This window comes from Accipiter gentilis, chromosome 6 (genome assembly GCF_929443795.1).
Source record: "Accipiter gentilis chromosome 6, bAccGen1.1, whole genome shotgun sequence".
NCBI lineage: Eukaryota > Metazoa > Chordata > Aves > Accipitriformes > Accipitridae > Astur > Astur gentilis.
Window position 1 is genome coordinate 36,233,331 of NC_064885.1, and position 16,757 is coordinate 36,250,087.

Genomic DNA, 16,757 nt, shown 5'->3' on the forward strand with positions numbered 1-16,757 from the left:
CATCTTTTATCTCTTTTGAGTCAGTCCCCGTGCCATCGAGAGCACCAGCCGGAACAAAGCAAAGGCAGAAGCGAGCTAAAACTACTGCCCAGCGGGAAGCGAATGCTCTGGCACTATTTATTTTTGAGTCCACATTTGGATTAGCTGTAAAGAGCTGTGTGGATAAGCAAGCAGGCAATTACAGCTGGGACGTGCTGCTCATGAATGGAAACAGCTCCAATCTGCTCAGGACATATTGAAATTCTAATTCAGTTAGATTCCTTTAGTTACAGCGCTCATCACAGACACTAAAAGAGATGGGATTAAAAAACTCTTATGTTGCCTTTGGTCTGCCTTCTCTGCTCCCCTTTCCCCCCTCCCCTCCCCAATTTTAGCTGTTGTTTGACTTTATTTTCTGTGGCAAAATACAGCACTCTGCATTTAGTCTGCTTGTTAATTTTTACGAGGATCTAGCAGACTGCAGCTGGCTGAATGCATGCGCTGTTAATGGGTGGGCAGTCAGCAAGAATACTAGACCACTGCTGAGGTTTCACATGTCACATCTTACTAAAGACCATTACCTAGAGACATCTGTTATTCCTGCAAAAGTGTGGGTGTGCCACTGAGGCGCAGAGCAAGGAGATGATTTGCACAAGCTCCTCAACTGGCTTCATCCCCTGGTTCAGACCAGTGCTCAAGTCCACCAGCCCACACTGCTCCCCCAGTAAGCAGGTTGGTGTCCTGCTTTGGGTATTGGTGTAAAGCTACTTTGCCGTCGTAGGCAACTACTTTTGCACTGGGTTGTGCAGGTAAGTTAGGGAAAGATCTGATCCAAACCAGTGGCCAGAGAAGAGGACCAGGAGTGCTGGATCAGCCCTGCCAGTGTGACCTGGCAGTTCAAGCAACTTATTTAACTACATGCTAGTTGAGTTTTCCTGGCTGTCAACAAGAGATATGGTATTAAACCTGCTGGCATATGCACAGAACAGTTAGTTGAGATCTAAATGTCTGAGATCGCCAGATGGGAGGAATAAGAGGAGTGTAAGCTCGGGTCTCCAACTGCCTGGCAGTCATACTTCCCTCATGACCAGTCTCTTGGATCTGCTGGAGGACCTCTGAATGCAGAGAGATGTCCACAGACAGGCTGTGAATACTGCTGGCCACATCAGCTCAGAAATTTGGTTATGACAGACACTGGGTAGAGATTTATCACCTCCCTCATAACCAAGAAATGGGCTTAATGGGGAAAGACAGATATAATAGCTCCATCCTACCGATACAACCCAGGCATGGAGCTGTGAAATAAGCACCTCTGTGGTAAAAGCAAATACCCAGTTTGGCTCTCACGAGCATCTTTCCTCTTTGTCTTATTACAAAAGTGTAAATTTTGCAGCATAAACACTCTGTGGTGGGTCCTCATCCTTTCAGGACACAGACTTCACCATCTGTAGCCCTCTTAGTTGAGTATGATCACTTGCCATGTCAAATTCACTAAACAGAATTTTGTGCCCAAGTGCTGTAGAAAAGCACTGGAAATATTTTTTTTCATGCATAAATTTAATGTAATTTTCACAGAATTGAACATTTTAAGTGGCCTTATTTTTTAAAATGCAATTCTGTAGTGGCAGCTGCCTTTTGGCTGCTGAATCGAAGCTGTGTACAATGGCTACATCTCCACAGACCTCTGAACTCACACACGTGCTCTGTGGAGCTCCCTGTTTGCTTTGTCCACTGGTAAGGATCTCCAAGTCACGTATTAAGGACAGAGGACTACTGCCTGATTGTAAAACCAATGCAAAATCCTAATTCCCACAGGGAAGGTGCATGCCCTAGAGAGCAGTTTCCAGCATAAGAAGAAGGAAGCGTTTCTAATGGATTCATTCGTAGTTAGGGCACACATCAAATCCAGCTTGATGAGCAAGACTGGGAGAAAGTTAGAAATTAAGTGGGTTACAATAAGGCAGAGATTAGAAAGACCAGGAATACAAGATAAAAGACAGTAGTGGTGTGCACACACAAGAGAGCATAGGAATGGCTGCATATTGCAGAAAGCTAGTAATGAAATCTACAGAAGTAGTGGTATGAAGTGGATGGGGAATGTGGCGGAGTCAATGAGTCAAATGACTACTGAGACGAGACCGATGAGCCAGGCTTAGTACAGTGCTGCACCAGTCTATTAGGTCAAAAATCAGTGTAAGAACTAAATCACCTGCTTTGTGGATGAGTTCAGTGCGTGATACACTGGAAGGTACAGATACAGATTTAGCCTCCTTAGAAAACCAGTAGCTTGAGAGCTCGTGAATCTCTTTATAGGTGCGTTCCTGTAATATGCTTTTTAGCATAAAACCAATTTTTCTTGAGACTCAGGAAAAAGATAATGAGAAAGAACAAAAGCAAAGTCTCTATAAGAGAGAACAGTGTACCTATGCCCTCTACACAGTTTTGAACCAACAAAGGGAACAAAAACTCTCCAGTCTTCTGAGGCCAGCGGAGCACTCTGAACAGTGAAGGGGCCATGTCCATGAAACAAAACCCCAATGTATTTTGGTCTCAAGACTGGTCTAGAAACAAAAACAATGGTAGGAGCAGGCACAGACGCTTCCATTCCTCATATGGCAATAATCTATATTAATTACAGCAAGCATCCAGCTTCGAACAATGTCACTGCAGTGCTATTACTGTTGAAAAGTATTGAGTTTCCAAGGAGGTGAATGTCTTTTTCTCTCCCTAATCATGATTACTTGGCTTATACTCGGGCTAAGCTTTCATTTAACCAAGATAAATGGATATTTCCAAAACCAGCGAGTTAACACTATGCATCACATTATTACTCTCTTCTCAGATTTCTTGCCTCGTGTGCTATTTTACTTGGCTGCTAAACACCAATAACAATAAGAATAGGAAGGAGGAGCTATGGAGGATCCCATATGGATTAAAGATCAAAAAAATAAAGAAATCTGGTTTTGACCCGTTACTTCGTCCTATTATGTGCTAGCATTTTCCTTCAATCAACATAACATAACAATGTTATTTTGTCCTATAATTTCCCTTTCTCAAAACATGAGTGCCGACACCACATTTTTGCAGACACCACCAGCCTATCTGACTAATATTTTGTTGCTTTCTATTTGGAATCCGTATTTATCATTTAAGCTTATGTGCCAATACTGTAGGTTAACATTCAGAAGAGCAGATGGGGAATTAGAGGCAAAACTTCTGTCAGTGATAACGGGACTTCTACGCTTCATTTCCCCCAGGGCACGGTGAAAGTTTTCCTTTTCAACAGTGCTGGGCAAAAGTGCCTTAAGGAACCGGTGGCAGCAAAACTGTGTGCTGGCAACACCCTGAAGTTGTCAGGATGTGGGAATAGATTTTCGGTTGCTGGGCCATCTGTGGGAAGTTATTTTGTAGTAACTGCTGGAAGATACCCATCTCGGTACAGAAGTTCAAGTGCAAAATAGCCAGCAAAAATTGCCTTTCTAGAGAAGTCAGTGAGAGGTCTGGCACTGAACAGTTTCTCCTACACAGGCTGTTCACCTGCCTGGAGGTCCAGCTTCGGATGACCAGGGCAGGCTGCAGATCCGGGAGAGGTCCCTAAACTCTGCAAATCCTGTTATTTCAGCGGCCGTCCCGCTCCCCGGTCTTCTGCCCCGCTGCTGGGGAGAACTGCAAGGCTGTGCATGGGCATCTTAGTGCGCGTGGGCGGCTTCCTACCCACCTCCCGCAACTCCTTACACAGTGGTGGTGTCCAGGACGTGGCACGTGTCCACGTGCGTGGATGTGCGAGGTCTACACGTGTTGTACCCTTCACCAGGGAAAAAGATTTCACTTTTCTCCAGCAGCTCTGTGCACCATCCCCTCTCACACGTTCAAGGGAACGTGTGTTGGGGACCGGCACTTGCGATACAAAGGACTTGGCGAAATGGGAAGCGGTTCATCTGCCGTAGGCACAAAACTCCTTTGTGCCATCGAGGAGTGACAGTCAGACGAACATCCCACCTCTGTCTTGGGATGGCACCTCACTGGGATCGATCATCCCGTACTCTGCTGGCTTTGCTCTGGGCAGCAGGGCTGTGCTGCCGGTGCCGGCCAGCTGCCACCCAGCAGTTGCTGAATGACAGGAGCTATCAGGTTCAAGACAAAATTCACTGTCCTAACGCCAAATGTCACGCAGGAGATTAAAAGCAGATCCTGGCTGCTAAAACACGCATTGAAGGCACGCTAGAGGCCTGCCCAGAGAGCAAGAGCTTGCCCCTAACCTTGACTGCCACGCAGATGGGATTTGTTCCAATAATTACTACAGATACAGCCCGCAGCATCTTACTTTCTCTGGCCTTTTTCTATAGAGTGTCCGGCATTTGGCCAGCCTCTACTCACCTTCTTCCCAACAACAAAAGGCTTTTACTAAGCATTTGATACTGCCATTAATGAAACAAGGAAATAGATGTGGAAAATCAGAACATGTGGGTTATGTCTGTATTCTCTACTTTTTAGGGCAGTTTAACAATTGCCTGTTAATTTTCACCCTTTTTGGTGCTTTTATGAAAGCTTTTCCTGTCTGTCTTTCCTAACAGTCCCTGAGCACCAGTAATCATGTGAATTACATTTGAATCAAAATGCAGAAAAGCTGTGTTTTCACATTGACCTTCAAATCTTGAAGGCCATTTCCACCTCCCACAGGATACAGTGGGTGTGTATCTTATTATAAAGGTGCTTTACAGCATAGCTTGTGACTGAGGAGGCTGCTAAGGTAAGTTTAACCAAAAATGTTTCTCATATGTACATATTCTCAAGATCTTATCTGGCTACTGAAAGCTGGTATTTGAAGTCTTAAATTTATTTAGATCAATTTAAGCAAACATACTTGTAGGAAAATTTGTTAAGATACCAGCTAACACCCTGCAGAGGACTTGAGCTATTCCTGTTATAACACTCTCACTGTAATAGAGTGTAGTAGGTAAATAAAAGCTGGTAGTCTTCCTCCTAATGTGTTCACAGGGCTTTTCTCCCATATTAATTTGATAGTAGTAATTCAGAAAATCTCAACAGAGACTGCTGTAATATGGACTGTATTTTTACTTCAGAGGGTGTAAAACCCACCTGCTCCTCTTCTTTACACTGGAAATGCTGTCATGAATTCCCCAGCTCAGCTTTTTTTTTTTTTTTTCCTTCTTCTTTTAAAGCTGATGTACAAGCTTAATGAAGCCTATCACTTCAATGCTTTTTGATATGTACTTCAGAAGAGAGTGGGTACTTGATTCTCTTCTTATTTATATCAGCAAGGTCAGGAGCCAAATGCAGAAGCAAGCAAAGGGGTAGGGCAATGCCACAGAACCTGTCAGCACCAGAGCAAAGGCATTTCTTCAGTTTGCTGTGGTCCCTTGGGAAATCCTAACAGCTGGACTAATATTGGATGTAATTGAAGAAATACTCCCCTTAAACTAGGAGGAGGTTCACTATCTAAATATAATCCCTGCTGAAAGAATGCTCAAAAAATGAATTTTGACCTTCATGCCAGCCAAAAAGAGATTTTCAGTAGCTGCAGAGATTTAAAAAATTATGTGGAACATTTTGTCCAATAGTAGCTTTTTGATTTCTTCGTACTGTTTGTATTTATTTTTACCTTTTACCACAATGGAAATTCAAGTCCAGTATTCAATCAAAGTCAAGCGTTTTATCGCCTTTCCACTCAAATGCCTGAGTCAGATGCTTAAAATGTAACACCAGCAGCACTGTGAGTAGTGGATATATAAGTACATGGAAAATCAACCTTTTGCACTATAGCCCAAGGAAGTGCCTTTTCTTTTTTTCTTTAGCCTGGTGGAGTCATTTGCTATCAGAACATGTTGCCATCAACAGTGATCTGCTATTGGTGCATTACAGCTATTGGAAAATGTTGCTACTGGAGTATTTCAGTTGCCAGAGCACTCCCCAGTCAGACCAGTTTGCTGGTGCAAAGTTCTGAGCTCGCGGCAGGAGCCCTGCTATCAAACGCGTTTGTCAGCTGGGAATCGACAATTTGCTTCCTCTCTCAGGTGCAGAGAAAAGCAATGTTTATTTAATCTGGAAGGTGGAAAGCTGGAGTAGAACAAGAATGACCATCACCCTGTGCCTTCCCAGCTTCCCTTTATGCCCCTGGGAATTTTGCTTTTCTTCTACCACCGCCTCGAAAGCTCTTGCTTCCTTCACCACTGCTGGAGCAACAGTGCTTTTGGCAGCCAGTTCCTTCTGGGGCTTTCTAGTCCCAGGCTTGGTGTGACGTGGAAGTGACCACAGGGTGACAGAAGGTGGTCACCCAACCCGTCGCCACCATCAGTCCTACCACAGGATGCCAACACTGGCGTTAAGGTGGTGGGAGGGGACGGACTGACTGGGAGACAGCACACCCAGTTCTGTTTCTGCAGGTTTCGATGCCCAAAACAAATTCCCATGGGGTATGCAAATATTGGGCATTAGCCACTGAGCAAAGATATCCACGTGAGGGTTCTTACACCCTGTACCCTGCAGTAAATACAAACCAGTCAACCAACCTGGAAATTCAGGTTGGCTCCAGGAGTGCCCTGGCCCTCCTTTCTGCTCAACTCTGAAAGAGCACCACCCCAAGCGTTAGCTTGGCAGTACTTGGAAGAGTACCAGCAGTTGCAATAAGTAACTGACAGTATTTCCTAAGCATCTGTATTTTCACTTCTATAGAAAACATGGAGCTGATCTAGGAGTACTTAATTTGGGAGCTGTAACACAATCACAGCGGAAAGCAGTGCTGGAAGACCACCCGTGGATTTCAGCAGATCAGATCCCCTGTAGTTAAACTAAATGTCATCACACTCTACATGGCTGCTGATTTCAGGTTTGCTAATTTGTAAAACAATGTAAAGAAGATGCTGCAGTTGTGAGCAGAGCAGCTGAATTATAGATACTTAGGCAGCACTGTAGGGATATGAATTCTGTTTATTGCACAAACCTGCCTCTATAATTAATAGAAATAGTAATATATTCTTACTCCGTTTTCATTAATTCAGACTGATAGCTTTGGAAGATCAGAATGGATTAGGAAACACAGTTTTGGAAGAACAGAAGAGAACCAGAGGACTTCATTGGCTTTTCAGCATCAGTCCAGTCCTCCTTCTTCAATGTGCAAGGAACAAAATTACTAGCAATGCTCTGTGTGTAACAGACCATCTGTCACCATAATTGTAGCTTTATTTTATTTTTCCCTGCTTCTGGGTGAAAAGATCCAAACTTCCCTAGCTGCCTGTCTGAACTGAACATTATGAAATGTATTTTAAAACCTTGAGAAACAGCCACAGGCAGTCCAAAGCCCGCTTAAACCCCAGCAGCTCTCTAACACCAACACTGGCACCTCCCAATAAAAACTGGCTTCAGGGTTTACCTAACAAGCTGCAAACGATCCAAACAGCCATGTCTCCTTTAGCAGGAGTTTTATAAGCCTTTCCCCGTCTCTTAGGAGGCGTAAACATATCAAGGTTTAAAATTGCGCTTCATTTATCTCAGTGGTATAGTACGACATTGTTCCCACAGAAGCACTGGTGATACTTCATCGCGGTAGAGAGGAGGGCACCGCATGGAGCAGAGCTGATGCATGAGCTGGCTTAGCCATGGGCGGCGACAACCCAAGTATAGTTTGGGCTTTGTTTTATTATTTTGGATGCTTCAGGGGTTGGAAGCAAGGAGTATCCGGAAAGGAGCATGAAAACCAGACCGCTATACGAGGGGCTTTTCATCTCTCCTGGTGGAAAGCTTTGTCCCCCACCCCCGTTCCTCTTGGGGTCAGAGGCACAGGAATAGGTCTGTCAGAGATGACTTATTTTCCCAATGATTCATTGAAAAAAAAAAATTAATCTTAATAGCTTTCTAACATGAAGTACATACCGACCACTGAACCGTTCTAAGGAGGGCCTTTTATTGATATGGCTCCTTAGCCAAATGTAATGCAATTAAATGATTGGATTTCATTACGTGTATTGACATGGTGTCAGTGACAATTTCCATTCTCCCTATTATTTCTATAAATAAAGTCATCTGCCATAATTAGAAAATATGAACGTGCTAAGATCTCCATTAATTCTTCCCCATATTAATCTAAGAGCTGGGCAGATGTTTATTAATACCTTCTTACACTGTGTTCATCAGCTGTTCCCAAGAATAGAAAGGCTGAGACCTGATCTCACGCTGAAGGTTAAATAAGCGCAGATCTGGCTAAATCATGGAATCACAGAACAAATCTTGGCTTCTGGTTAACTTTTGGACAATATCTTTGCTTTTTCAAAGCAAAAGCATTTCATATCAAAATGCTTTTTAAACTTTTCACCTCTCTGCCCCTCAGTGTGCTTTGGACCACCTATGAAACCCAGCAGGGTCTTCCCCTCCCTCCAGCAGTGACTTCAGCAGTCCTTCAACTGCATCTTGATGTCTATTTTGATTTCAGTGGAGCTGAATTACATCAGCCTGTGACCTGCCCTCTGCTTCTCTCTCCTGGAAGGTATTTAAGGAGCGGTGGTGCTGGGTGAGAGCATCTTCGGTGCTGGGCACCTGCTGATGGGTGCTTGGGATGGATGTGAGGAACAGCAGGTGCAGATGGACCTGCACCAAGCCGCAATGGGTGCTGCGACCAGCCTGTGGGACCTCATGATCCCTCCTGGGACCTTGTGGTTGGCAGGTTTCAGAGCTGGTCTGACCTCTGTTCCAAGCCATCTTCCACTGTCACCTTCACTGGGTCTTCTGCCAAGAAGCTCCACAGCTTACTTATGTTTTCCGTGAAAGTACTTTTTTTTCCTGTTTCTTTTAAATCTTATGCTCAATAACCTGAGGTCACTTTCTGATCTTCTTCCTCTTTCCTATTTGTCCAGTGTTTTCTGTCTCTTCCCACTCTCTGTTCTTTCTCACCACCACCTGGATCTGTTCTCTCGGCACTCGCTGCCCGGCTTCGGTGCCCATCGGAGCACCTCTGCCGACTTCAGCAGTGCCGCATTGACTTGTACCAGCAAAGCAACTGTCCTGTGACCTCTGCAGTCAGAGCAGATGCTTGGCTTTGTCTGGGTCTATGTGGCTGTATCAAGGAGCTCTGAGGTTCAGGCTGGTGCCAAACTCCTGCTCGCTCACGTTCCCGGTGTGCTCAGGCTGCCTACAAGGAGAGGAGGAGCTTGATTTCTGGGATGAGCCAACAGAAGTACAAACAATGCTGATTCACATCAGATGTTCACAGAAACGGTGCACAAGGTATATGTCTGTTTTACTGCATCGGGACTGCAATGGAGCCTATTTCCTTATTTTAGGAAAAGTTTAAATCTTGCTGGCAAAACTTGATGAACTTCTCCCGAAGGACTCAGCATTCCAGGCGAAACCAATTTTTTTCAGCTGATAATTACTGTAATTTTTTGCAAGGTCTTAATATTTCCATGCACACTAAAGTGGATGGGATGAAATTGCACATATCTTCTGACCTTCTCTCCCCAGAATACTGGGCTGTTGCCATTCCTCATTTAAAGCCAAGCAAAGCTGGGCTTTACTTTGTAGGGTAAGATGTAATGCACTGAAGTTGGTGACGCAGCACTCGGTCTGAACCTCCCATTATATTTTTGGCTGGGCCACACCTGAAATGAAACTAGAGCATTGTTGTGAGTTGTCCAGGGCTGGAGCTGGCCTTTTTTTACTGCTGTACCCAGCACTGAGCAGTTGGGGCTCTTGGTCTTCATCAGACCTTGAAGAAGAACTTAAATAATATTTTCAAGACAGGCTGTCCACACTACAGTGTAAGACAGGCATGACCCAAAGCCTACCATCCAGTCATCAGCCTAAATCCTGAATTGTGAACTGGCTGATAGGTACTTTGAAAGACTGGTGGCGATGGCTGGCCCGCCCCGTCCTATGGCAGCTTCAGACGTGACCAAGGCAGAGGAAAAATGGCTCAGCAAACCCAAAAGACAGGGTTAAGGTCAAAACTTCTCTTGACCTCAGAAAAGAACATGGGTGCAAAATTAGACCGCCCAGCCACAGAAAACATGTATGCAGATACCCGTGCTGCTCCTGTACTCTCCCTGGGTTGATTTCAGTAACCGTGCTCAGACCTTGTTTTGTACAAAGTCATTTTAAATTCACATATTAAAAAAAAAACTGAAAAAAAATCCAATGTTGCTTCCACCGCTTTCTAGCCCTTGCCCATCTCCTTTGAGTTGGATGCTGCTTGGCTGTTCCCCTGTCTGCCACCTCTGAAATTATCCACTTACTTTTTGCACTCTCTTTCTCTTTCTCAGAACTGCCTTTGGAGAAATGCATATAAACAGCTATTCTTTGGGTCAGCATTTCAATTAGTTTTTAAATTGTACATTTCTTTTTCCTGGGTCTTTACTTATTTATTATTATTTGTATTGAATCTTCTTCTGAGAGTTTGCATTGATTCCGATAACTCTGTTGGGTGCTTACCTGTATAAATAGATCAATAGCTTTTGGACTGTGCTTTCTGAAGCAATAGACTGAGAGGCTTGCTTCGAACTTGAAAGCTTCTGTACTGAATTTATTAATACAGCAAGCTATTACAAATGTATGATCCATAAAATTAGTTCAGGCCCACTCCAAAGTGAGTGGACTATGTACGTTTTCTTCCTGGCCAGTTGTATTTAAGCAGTTCCAATCTTACACGTCCTTTTTCCATTACAGACACCCTCAGTTCATCGGGGAAAGGACACTACTGACGCCATAATGACACTCTTTCCAGAGTTGACAGGGTTGGCTTAATGGCTGGTCCCGGCAGACAAGGCCTTGTGGATCATCCTGGGCTCCTCCAAGGGACTAATCTAAAGGGAAGATCTAACAGGAATCAATCTCCCATCTCAAATGAGAGATGCTCCCTTCTCTTAAACTGCAGTAAAACAAACCCTCCTCTAATCTGATCCAAATTAAAATCAGGCACAAACTAAGACTTTCATTTTTATTTGTAGCTTGCTCAAGGAAAGACCTCTTTGCGCCGTCTTCCTCCAAGCCAATTTTGGGCTAAGTGAAAAAACATAGTTCCACAAAATCTCTGTGTGAAGCCACCAGGAATGCAGCAAGATAATAGTGTAGCAAGATAAGGGGGATTAAGATTGCTTCTGGGCTTTTTAAGAAATAAGGGGTGAAAAAGTTAATGGAACACTCAACTGGGAGACATTGCTGGGACCTGCAAAAAGTGATAGGCCGAGATAGCTGGCTGCACAGCAGTTGCGTTGTATAAAATACCATTGCATGGCCAGCCTTTTCCATGTATATTGAAGCCTGCTGAATTCCACATGGACTATGGCATGGAGCCTTTAGGAGCTATGGGTAATGAAGCTGATCATTTCCAGCTGATGTGTGCAATAAAGAAGTAGCTGAAGTACAATGAACTGGCCATTAGCGAAATGAGAAATACGATGGCTGGCAACACAATGGCATAATCATTGCAAGATGGGCGGCATGTCTCTTGTTGACTATTCATGGATCCCTCAGAGGATGAGACTAGGATTCTTGTGTGGGGTCTGCCTATTGACTGCACCTCATTTAAGAAGGTCTGATGTTTGCCTCCCATCCACTTGTGATTTTTCTCGGTCAGTTTGGTTCTTGTTTAATGCAGGAAAGGGCTCTGGCGCAAACACAGCGGTGCCTGCTACGCTCTGCGTTCAAGAGCAGTGCATATTGAGAATTTGCTTGTATTGTTGTGGAAATTAGATGCTACTTTAATTGCTGTGGTGAGTTTGAGTAGAATATTCTGCGGAGACAATAACAGCCACCGGCAATCCAAATCCAGTGGAGGCCTGATCCAGCTTGTATTGACGCCGATGAAGTATTTCTATTGTACCTAACGGACATTGGCCTCAGCCTCAAAAGAGTGCACTTCAGATTGAACTTCTCTGCTTTTGCAGAGATCTTATTAGATTTGCAGAGTTGGTATTAGATTTGCTCAGTGGTATGAGAACATTACTATTCTGTTAAATTACTTTTTCAGTTAATAATATATTCTTTTCTACAAGGATTTTTCTTTCTTAAGTCCTTTTTACCTGTTTGCCTTAGGCTGGTCAGGGAATTCATTCTCGCTTTCTGCCTTGAACTACTACATGCCGTTATCTTGCGGGGTTAAACAGCTCTCGTCCACTTCTCAGATGAGTGCTCTGTATGCTAAACTTGATTTTTGTTCCTTGGGCAGGGAACCTGCCCTTTTTTACTGGTGGAAGCTAAACAAGAAGAGCCTTGTGAATTATGAGGCAACCTAAATCAAAACAGGTTCTTGACCCCAATCTCTTCCAGGGCAAGGCTCAGCACTAACTTCTGGGGAAGCCCTCCTCATACCTCAGCCTTTTCTATCACAACATAGAGATACGCTTTGTGAGCCCATTCTTAATGAAACAGATCTCTGAGATCTAAACTGTATTATATTATTTGTAGAATTTACACCTGTAATACTAGCAGCACGCTAAGTGCTATGAAGGGATGTTGGAAGACAAAGTCCCTGCCTAAAGAGCTTAATATTCATATTTTATTAAAAAAAAAAAAAAATCTCCATACTTTGAGGCTGTAAGATACCAGATTAAAAAGGCTTTTCTCCTTAAATTAGCTCACAGAAGTATAACCCCCTGAAGGGAGCAAAGGAGACAGCTGTGGAGGGAAGGGAGCTAGCACTCCTGAGTACAAAGCGACTTTCAGCTGCCTCATCCAGAGATGCACTTTCAGCCTCAGCCTGGGATCCCTATGGACACTTTTATCCCTGGGAACCCAGCTGGGATCAGAGGGGGTCAGATCCGCTGTTCCCCCCCCAGCATGGCATTCCATGCACAGAAGTGAGACCCAGCCCCGTTCCATCTGGGACAGGGGAACCAGGAGCGGTGTGATGGGAATGTAGCCTTTGGATCTGCCTGTTCAAATGGCAGCCCTCGGTAGTGGAACAAAATCAGATCACTCTTCCTTTTTGTCAGAAGTCAAGAGCGTATAACGCACAATTTCTCAGTTCTGATTGCTGTGCACAGATAGCACTATTCCCGATATTTTGTCACAGTGCAATTATTTGCTACTTCTATGCACAGCGCATCAGTGTCAACACTCTTTATAAAAATATATTAAATTATTTAAAAACAAAGGAAAACTAAATAATAGCATATGAAGAAATCTTTTGGAAAAGGTTGTATTTCTGCATCAGGTATACTTGAAATTTAGTGGAAGTAGGATACTTTTGCCATAATAGACAACAGTGAGAGTGAAACGGAGCACAGTGCTCAGGAAGGGAACAGTGAATGCGACTGATACGTTTTTGAGAAGAGTAAGGCTGACCCACCATTACATGTTGACGGTTGAGAAGCAGAGCTGACAAGAGTTTTGAAGCCATAAGTTCCAGTTTGTTGCAGAATTTTAATGTGTTTCCACATGAGTGATATTTGGTTAGCTATTGTAAGCACAGTACTGGAAAATTAGGATTAGCAAATGAGTAAATTAAACTGAAAATTGGGCAAAGAGATTTGAAAGTAGACGTAAGTGCTTCAGTCATGATGGGCTTTGCTCTCCAAGGAATTTTTATTTTTTGTTTGCATAGTCTGTGAATTCTTACTGGATTTGAAATTGTTTCCATTACAGATGCTAAAGATTTTGCAAGGAAATCTGCTGGGGTTATAGAAGAACAGTAACAGAACAACAACAGAAGAAATGTAGGTTGAAAGTGATACAGTTTTGACTTAATGATCTCTTTTTTGTGAAATGCTCGTCACAGATAAAATTTCTGGGCTTCGTTCCTGGCTGCAACACAATGACAAAACCACTCAACGCAAACCTCACTGAGCCGCTCCTGTTTCTTAAGAAAACGTCTGTTACACGGCCGAAGTCTTTGCAGGGTTAATTATTTCTGAAACCCAAGCAAGACACGAAGAAAACAGCACAGATAGACGCAAGGGCATAAATAACTCTGCCTATTAGCTGCACGGTGGGGAAATCACCCAAAGGCGGGGTGCTGAGGAGACGGGCCCGTGGTGGACTTTGGGGTACACCAGCGTGCCCAAGCACCTGCACCGCAGCACCCTGCCAAACGCCTTAAGCTAAATCCACTTCCGAACAATGGTACTTTGATTAACGCAGGAGTCGGGGTGCTGTGCAAACCAGCCTCGTGCTGACACTGAAATGAACCAGACAGCTCAAATATGAGAAATGGAAAAAGCAATAAGCATTAGTAAAAGAAAACAGCAGGTCGTGCGTAGCCCCGGTGACTTTGTCAGTATATTGTCTTTTCCACAAAGATCTGACATTTTTTGTATTGGTTCTCAAGGAACACTGCAAGAATATTAGAGAGAGGGGAACAGAGATGCGGAGCAGTCCGATAACTTACCATGATGGTACCTACCGAGTCAAAAAGACATCCAAGGCTTCCCTCTCCAATTTGTGAGGTTAGATCACGCTGATTTTATCAGCAAGGTCATTTTAGCACCCATGCTTAATCCAAAATCTAGTCTGATATTTGCTTAGGAGATTTGAGTAATCTCTTTAAGAGAATTAACAAGTGCTGAAGTCCTAAGGAACAATCTTCTCTCAGCCCTGTCTGGAGCACAAGGATTTGAGGTCAAAGCTAGGTGAAAGGTTTTTTTAAGACGGTGTGGAAACAAATGAAACACTGTTTAGAGACAGTCGGGTGATGCAGAATGAAGGCACAAAGCCTGCAAATGATTTTAAGTTTTTTGGGTTCAGTTTTCTGGCTACCCTGGAGGCAACCCACGACGTGCTGCATGATGCTCCAGTATTGATAGCGTGATACGCAGAGCGGCTGGCTCTGGCAGATTTCCCCTCTGAGCCACATACACCTGCAGTCAGTAGCCAAACAACACGTGAATGTTTTGCTGCCTTTTCCAACATCACCGTATGCTGCCTGTTGGTCCTTCATGATGCAGCCCTGGCCCTGGAGCTGTGTGATGGGAGCTAACTGCTAGTTAAGGGAGCGGATGGGAGAATTCAGTGAAACAGAGTCACTGATGCTCAAATGCCAAGCTGTTAAATCTTCAGTAAGTCTTAGTTCAGAAATCAGTCGTCTTTTTTTTTTTTTACAAATAATGAGAAAGAAAATCAGTGAATATAAGGTCAAATGTTCACTTGAGGCTCTTGGTTTAAATTTTGGGAAGGGCTTTGAGGAATTGGCTTTGAATCCTTGCATCCACAGCTACTCCGTGTGCTCTGGTTGTTGGATGGATCTAAAATAAACCATCTCTACATGTTCTTATCTGCAAATATGTGGTTGACATCGCATAAGATTAGCCCTTCTCTGGCAGATCGGTCCAAGAAAATAACGAAAATCCCACAAAAGCAGGGTTCCCACAAGAGTCCTATCAAGTCAGGCAGAACCTAGCAGCTCGTGGTGGTGTTGTACTATTTAGCCTCACACCCTTTTCCTTCCCAAAAGTCTGATGAATTTTTATCTAGATCCAGAAACAAAGAACAACATCCTGGCCCATGGGGGTGGATGCTGCGGATGCTCATCTCAGGCACCCTGCCGTTTCACAGCTGGCAGCAACAGATAAATTTATCAGTCGTCTGAGCCAAGGTTCACCAGATGGAATCGCATCCCACTTAAAGGTAACATTGGGCTATTGCAGCCTGAAGACTAGAGGTAGGTTTGCATATTAATTAATCTCAGCTTCCAAGCTTTAGTCTAAAAGAAAATTTGGAACACAACTGGGAATCATGAGGCCAAATACCCCAAACTTAAGAGCGCATAATGCAGCAGCTGCAGCTGGAAGGGGTACTACAACTCACCTAGCCAAGTTCTACAGTGAAGTTTCCTATCCAAGCCATAAGAAGGTTGTTATCTCTGCATGGCTGATAAACTGCAACAGTAATGATTTTACTGTAAAAACAAGCAAATGTCCCACTAGACCAGTGAGAAGCAATATTAAATCTCATTATTCTACATTTGAGACACATTTACATAGAAGTCTATCAATGTTTTGATATCTGGAGAAAAGGCAGCTTATACGAGCAAACGGAAGTACCTAACATAGCATATCGGCGATCTCTTTGGCAAGGCCTATAAAATTGAAGGTAAAAGAGGTATGGTGGGTGTTGGCTAAAGTAACACAGTATTTGCACAAAAGACAGTAGGGAATATGGCAGATATGAAAAGAAATTGTTGATAAATTCAACGCATCCTTGGCAGATCATTTGTAGGGGTGTAGAGGACCCTTGCCTTTAAGTCATCTGCTGCATATGTTGAGATCCACCATTAAATCATATTCCAGCATCCTCCTTATCTGGTGGCTTCTGTAGAGCAGGAAGGTGAGCAGAGGTGGGGAGAGGACAGTGCCCGGCCTTGGGACTCTGAGGGTGCTAAAAGCCCGACTGTAATGCAGGTCCTGACATATCTCCTTGAAAATGAATGATGAGGACTTGCTGCAAGACAGCCTGCCTGAAGAAGTCAGTCAGACATGTATCAAAGGGTCCACGCAAGTGTGGTCCACAAAACCACCGCTTAAAGTCACTCCAAGATATGGTGAGCCGGCCGAGCTGGCCCGTCGGGGTGGGTGCTCTGGCATGAGCGGCGGTGCTCCCGCAGATGGTCTGATGGGACGCCCGTGCTGGATGCAAGCCCTGAAGGGTTAAATACTTCTCTTGGCACTTGCAAACTTCCGTAATAAGAAAGCTTTAAAAGAAAGCAGCCATCTGTTTCAGGAAAGGCATCATGCAACGATCAGCCCACATTGCTTACCAAAGCAGCAAGACAGGGAATCAAACAAGACGGCACCAGGCAGCCTAAACCCTGCCTGCTCTCAAGCTCCACGGCAGGA

General features: G+C 44.0%; 1 protein-coding gene across 7 annotated transcripts in view; it reads right to left on the reverse strand.

Annotated features, from left to right (window-relative positions):
• Positions 1-16,757, reverse strand: part of LOC126039180 (calcium-activated potassium channel subunit beta-2) — a 153,331-nt gene that overhangs the window by 24,962 nt on the left and 111,612 nt on the right. The window contains exon 1 of one of the 7 annotated variants that reach the window (XM_049801893.1): positions 14,330-14,355. The exons of the other annotated variants lie outside the window; for them this stretch is intronic. The gene's annotated coding sequence lies outside the window, so the exon portion shown is untranslated. Of the gene's footprint in view, positions 1-14,329; positions 14,356-16,757 lie in introns of those variants that run through there. 7 annotated transcript variants of the gene reach the window in all.